Source organism: Triticum dicoccoides, chromosome 5A (assembly GCF_002162155.2).
Source record: "Triticum dicoccoides isolate Atlit2015 ecotype Zavitan chromosome 5A, WEW_v2.0, whole genome shotgun sequence".
Lineage (NCBI taxonomy): Eukaryota > Viridiplantae > Streptophyta > Magnoliopsida > Poales > Poaceae > Triticum > Triticum dicoccoides.
Window position 1 is genome coordinate 52,582,370 of NC_041388.1, and position 6,863 is coordinate 52,589,232.

Sequence of the window (6,863 nt, forward strand, 5' to 3'; positions counted from 1 at the left end):
CAAAAAAAAAACCCCACCCACAGAAATGCTGACGCGTGGATGCCTATTTGTTCCGGTTGGTGCCACCAACCGAGACCAAAGGGTCTCCTGCCTGGGCTCCGCGCACAGGCCATGTGGAGGCCCATCTGTCCCGGTTGTTGAACCGGGACTAAAGGGACAGGGCATTAGTACCGACCCTTCAGTCCCGGTTCAGGAACCGGAACAAAAGGCCCTTACGAACCGGGACAACAGGCCCTTTTTCTACCAGTGTTATATCCCCTCCGTCCAAAAATAAGTGTCTCACGAAGAAAGTAGAATTTTTTAGTAAATGTCCGTGCAGTCACATTGCAATATGTGAATTATAATTGACAAATATTTATTTATTTTTCATTGCGTTGGCAGGTTGTGCCCTCTTTTGTTGAGGTCTGCCTTTTAGATTTATGCAAACTTGGTTTAGTTTTTCTCCAGATTTTATTCGAGATGTTGTACAGGCGGATATTGCCATTAACTAAGTAGTAACAAGTCAGCAGTTTCCGCTAAAAACAAGAATGGTAAGCAATTCCATATATATGTGACACTAAACATATAAGTTAAATTTGCATGGGTTGTACAAATTTCTGAACAAATATACACAATCAAAATTAAAGTTCCATAGTTTAGATGAATTCTAAAGTTAAAGATCCGGTGATTTAAAATGTACGCTAAACCAAGGTAATAGAGTACATGGAAAGATGAATAATTTGTTTGCTAATAAACAATCACTCCTTTTTCAACTTGAAAAACAGTGGTCGGAACGCAAGATAGAATATTACATTTATACACACATGCACAGAAACAAATTGTCCAGCTAGTGTAAAATTGCATTATAGAATATACAAAAAATAGGAAGGATGCAATTTCCATGCCGAGACAAATGTCTACAATTATCCGAGAGGTAATAAAGTAATATGGGAGGATTGCAAACTACATATGATGAGTAAACACGTAAGCTCAGTAGAACCAAGATACAAAAAAAAATGACAGCACATCCTGTCATGGAAAAGTAACCTATATATAGCATGTCAGAAGCATCGGTTACAACTTTTCTTCTCTCCGCACCATTGTAAAACACCTGAAAATAGATTGAAAGGGAATTCAAGGGTTAAAAACAAAATACATATTGTTAATGCATAAATGTTGCTTTCCCAAGCTATGCAATGGTAGAGCTGAAAGAAGATTTTATTTCGGGTGACCCATCATATGATGCTCCAACCGTAGACAATTGTGTTAATGTGTGGACCGGCCAGAAAGATGATTGATACAGAGAATGCCGACATGTAAAAATCAACCAACGAATAGAAGTATGGGATAACAGTAGCACCGAACCAAAAACTCATCTCAAGAAATTAAGTTAACATGGCAATTCATTTAATGGCATAGCCTAACTATGCAAAATGTAAAAAAATGTACTACAATATAGAGAAGTTAACCTTTGATTGAAGACAGAATAAATCATAAATCCAAGAAAAAGTCACTTACCAATATCATTATTAACAGCATGACTGCAGTACCGGTGAGAAAATATGCTATGGGTCAGAAATCAAACGCTTACCTCAAACAGAACTTTCTCATGCCCTACATCATACCTTGACAGCTTTCTCTCACACACAAGGGAATCAACATAAATAAGCACTACCTGAATTGCCACTGTAATTCCATGGCCGATATGAAGGTTCGAGTCACATTTTGGATGTGCTTTGCTAAGAAAATTGTTTATACACTTTGTCTGCAAAACAAATTCTGTAAGAGAAAGCTGTCAAGGTATGATGTAACATTTTCTCACGTTTCCGTTGCAACACTATTCTGCAAGTAATATCTAAACATTGAAGTCTTGGCAGCAAAACAAATTAAACAGGCCTACAAGAAGAGGAACATAGATCTTCTATGTGTAAATAACTGCATACTCAGCTGACCAACAACTGTCTACACTGTCAAACTAGAAGACTGGTCACTGTCTACATGAATCAAGAATTGTCCGATGAGTTGGGGATGATTTGCAGTGATAGACTGAGCCAGCACCATGTTAACCGAGCGAGGATAAGAGACTCCATAGATTCTGCTCACCAAGAGGTAACCCTACTTTGCCCCTATTTGTCCGGATTTATTTGTCTGCACATTTTATCAAACATGTTGCGTGCACCGGACGGACGCCAGCGACATGCTCGCACACGGCACACATCACACAGACAAGCACTCAACCCACACAACTGTGGCACATAGAGCACACACCACACAGCACGCCGGCACCAACACAATCAGATCGCATATATAGGTTACCCTTCATATGTCCTAGGTACCTGCTGGCACCTTGTATTGCCAAGGTTAATTCAGTGAAAAATTAGTGCAGTCCATTCCATATTGTGAGCTGACTGCTGACATGATACATAAGGCGTATGTAGGGAGATAAAGTGTAGATAAGATGAATGAAATATCGAGATGCCAATTACCTGTTGTATTGTATCATTGCAACCGCAAAAGAGCGGATTCATGTGGATGAAGATGGCTTGTATGGGTCATGAAATGGGCAACTCCATGGGCCGGGTCGGGACAAAGCTCAGGTATTCGACAGCGATGAGGCGTTGGAGCCGGGCGGAGTACCTGCATGTCGGCGTTCTGAGGTGCTGGACACCGTGGAGTTTGTGTCGGAGGAGCGCTGATACTGCGGCATGGTCTGGCCTAGGGAGATGGGAGGAGGAGCACGGGGACGACTTCACGCCGGAGTGAGATGACGCCGGTGGAGGAGGAGGTAGACCTTGATGGTGGCCTGGGTGGGGGGAGACCTTGCTGGCGGCGGACCTCAGCCCGTGATAGCATTAATCTTGACCCGTGCGCTCGTGGTTGGACTCGCGGAGCTGGCCGTTCGTGGCTGGATGGTTCGTGCGAAGACTTGGCCAGGTCGTTCGTACCGTGCCGCCGTAAGTGGAGCAGCTGGGTCAGCCAAGCCGTTGGGCGTGCATGTAGTGCGGACGTGCGTGGGCGTGCATGTAGGGCATGTAGTTAGTGGTTAGCTAATGCGTGTGGGCATGGCTTAGTGGCCGGTGTGGCGCATGAGCTGTGTATGTGCGCGTCTACTATTTAAGGTGCTGGCAGGTGGTAGAGCCAAAGGAGCTAAAGAGAGATGATGTAGCCTCTGGGAATGTATGTGCACTCACGGTGGGGTGGTGTGTGTGTGGCAGAGTTCGAGCTCGCCGGAAATACAAGGGGCTGTTCGTGCGGCCGGAGGCGTTTGTGCACCCGGAAACCTCGTGTCCTCTCTCTCTCTCTTGTTTCTTCCTTGTCTCCGGTGATTGCCGTGGTTCAGTGAGTAGGCTAGACACCAACAATTGGTATCATGAGCTGGTGCATCTTGGATGTCGTCCCCTTGCCGGAGGCGTGCCGGCGGCGGCGGCGTTCGCCGGCGGCTGTGAGGTGAAGCTTCGGGCCACGTGTCGGCCCATGGAGGTGCGCGGGCTGCCATTGCAGACGCGGAGGCGGCGCATGGTGAGTCCACGGCGAGCGCGGCGAGCGCGGAGGCGCTGCATGGTGGCGCAGAGGCCGCGGACGTGCATCATGGCGCGGCGAGCACAACGTCGGGCAACAGAGGGAAGCGCCGCGGACGCTGATACACGTGCAGGACGTGCGGGACGCACTGGTGCCGTCGGGTGCTATGGGTGCGCGGGTCGTGCGGGGCGCAGAGGGACGCCAAGCATGTGTCACCGGCGGAGAAGGAGCTCGGCGTGTGTTGCCGGAGTCGTGACGGAGCATGGTGCGACCGGCGTCGGTGCGCCAGGTCGGGTCCATGGACTGGCTCACGGCTGTGACAACGACAACGATGCGAGCTGCATCAACTCCGACGACAACAGGCACACGGCACGTCGCAACGGGCACGGAGGCGTGTGATGATGTCAAATGAAGGCGTTCAAGACGACGGTCGATGACAAGGCATGTCAAGATTAGGAAGGAAATTGATAGCATTAATCTTGATGCGTGTGCTCGTGGTTGGACTCGCGGAGCTGGCCGTTCGTGGCTGGATGGTTCGTGCGAAGACTTGGCCAGGTCGTTCGTACCGTGCCGCCGTAAGTGGAGCAGCTGGGTCTGCCAAGCCGTTGGGCATGCATGTAGTGCGGACGTGCGTGGGTGTGCATGTAGGGCATGTAGTTACTGGTTAGCTAATGCGTGTGGGCATGGCTTAGTGGCCGGTGTGGCGCATGAGCTGTGTATGTGCGTGTCTACTACTTAAGATGTTGGCAGGTGGTAGAGCCAAAGGAGCTAGAGAGAGATGATGTAGCCTTTGGGAATGTATGTGCGCTCACGGTGGGGTGGTGTGTGTGTGTGGCAGAGTTCGAGCTCGCCGGAAATACAAGGGGCTGTTCATGCGGCTGGAGGTGTTTGTGCACCGGGAAACCTCGTGTCCTCTCTCTCTATTGTTTCTTCTTTGTCTTTGATGATTGCCGTGGTTCAGTGAGTAGGCTAGACACCAACAGCCCGATCTGCTCTGTAGAGACGACAACAAACTTCAGTGTCCAGTAGTGCGCCAACCCATGGAAACGTGGCCATAGAGAGGAGAGGCCAGAGAAGAGCTCGGGAGGGTATACAGAGCCCAGTTCATCGGTAGCAGAAAAACGTCCAGCCCTCGCCGCGGCTCCATGGCGAGGAATAAGCGGGCGGGCGGGATGCGGTCCCTCGGGTCCATCGTCGGGGGTGAAGATGGAACGCGGATTTCTTCCTCGAAAAAGCCGAGTAGTGGTGATGGTGCTCGCGGAAGCGGCGGTGGAGAGGCTTGCATTCTTTTTTTTAACATCACTACAAACGCAAGCGCTCGCCCCCTATGAATGCACACACGCACATCATATATTTATGAGCACCTCCGAGAGACTGAGCGGGCATATCATTTTGAGATTTACGAAGTCACGTAGGCGCCTCGTCGTCGACGGGAACATCTCCTCCCACTGAAAACGCATCACTGGAAATCCTGAAATAAATTCAGGAATAATGCGAGCACCAGGACTTGAACCTGATGGGCTGGGGAAACCACTGTCTCTCTAACCATCCAACCACATGTTGGTTCGCAGGCTCCCATTCGAGAGGGGTATCTCTCGCCAAATGGGCCAGCAGACGGCCCAGTTTACCAGAGGCCTGCGTTTCGGCCTTTGGAGCAGCAACCCACAATACAACTGGGCCAGAATACATACAGCGCGGGACAAATCGCTTCTTACACAAGATTTGATGGCCAGATCGCGAAAACGGACGGCAGAAAACGCAAATCGCTATGAGGGCAGGGATTAGGTGCAGTTATACTGTCCTTAATTTTTCCGTGTCATGTGGCGCGGCTTAGGGAGGCCATCGGGCGCACCGCGGAGGTCTTAGGTGGCCTGATGCTTTTCCCGTTTTCGGTGAGGCTTCTGCGCGGGGCGGTGCTCGCAGGCGGCGGGGGAGGGGGGTGGCTTAGCGCTGGCGTGGGTGGTCGGCTGTCTGGTGGCGCGGTAATTGGCGGCTGAGCTACACAATGGTGCGGGATGGCGTCGTCCGCTCGGCCCAGATCTGGGCTGGGGCGGGCTAGCGGCTTCTTCGTCAGCCGCATAGCCCCCTAGAGGTTGAGATGGGGCGTAGGAAGGCTAGGTGTTGGCGGTGCTGTCGCCGGCGTGCTGCAGTGTGGCAGCAATGGCTTTGCGGGCCCGATCTAGGTCCTGCCAGGCCCGGCAGGTCTGGTGTGCCCCTTGATGAAGTACAAACTAGCGAGATGCTAATTCGCGCGCGTAGATGACCCGATCTTTCACAATGATGCTTGATTAGCATGTCCCTCTTCGCAACCTCCAAGAATAATTTTCACCCGCGTACAAAAGTACATGAACAAAAATAATGATCCCCTTGGATCAGCACGTAGGCGTCGATGTGATGACCAACGCACCGTCGCTAGCAAATTTTCACAATGGGAAAATCACAGATGATACACAAGATATGGTCCCCCAAAACTTGGACGTTTTACGGTGTTGTTCATATCTCACGAATAAACTCAAAAACCGATCTCAATTACATGGACGCAAGGCATTTATCTAGCCTGGTGCATGCACATGGCCTAAGAGCAACTCTAGCAGACCCTGCATCCGGCGCGAACCCGCATAATTCCGGCGATTATACGGGTTCAGCCGATTATTCTGGCCAGACCAGAGCCCGCATCAGTGTCCGGCCCATAAACATTTTTGCTGCAGCCCGCAAACGCTACCCCCGAACCAGTATAACTACGGGTTTGCGGGGCAGATGCGGGTCGAAACCATATCCCCCTGTAGCCGCGTTTGTCCCCAATTCCCCACCGTGCCGTTCGATTTGTCGCTGCTGGCGAGCCTTCGACTGCCATGGACGACTCGGGGGATGAGGCGGAGCGCCACCGCCGCGCCAGATCTGACGCTGTGTGATAACCCACAAGTATAGGGGATCACAACAATTTTCGAGGGTAGAGTATTCAACCCAAATTTATTGATTCGATACAAGGGGAGCCAAAGAATATTCTCAAGTATTTGCAGCTGAGTTGTCAATTCAACCACACTTGGAAACTTAATATCTGCAGCAAAGTGTTTAGTAGCAAAGTAATATGATAGTAGTGGTAACGGTAGCAAAAGGTAACGGTAGCAAAAGTAATATTTTTGGTGTTTTATAGTGATGATAACAATAGCAACAGAAAAGTAAATAAGCGAAGAACAATATATGGAAAGCTCGTAGGCAATGGATCGGTGATAGAGAATTATGCCGGATGTGATCGATCATGTAACAGTCATAACCTAGGGTGACACAGAACTAGCTCCAATTCATCAATGTAACATAGACATATATTCCGAATATAGTCATACGTGCTTATAGAAAAGAACTTG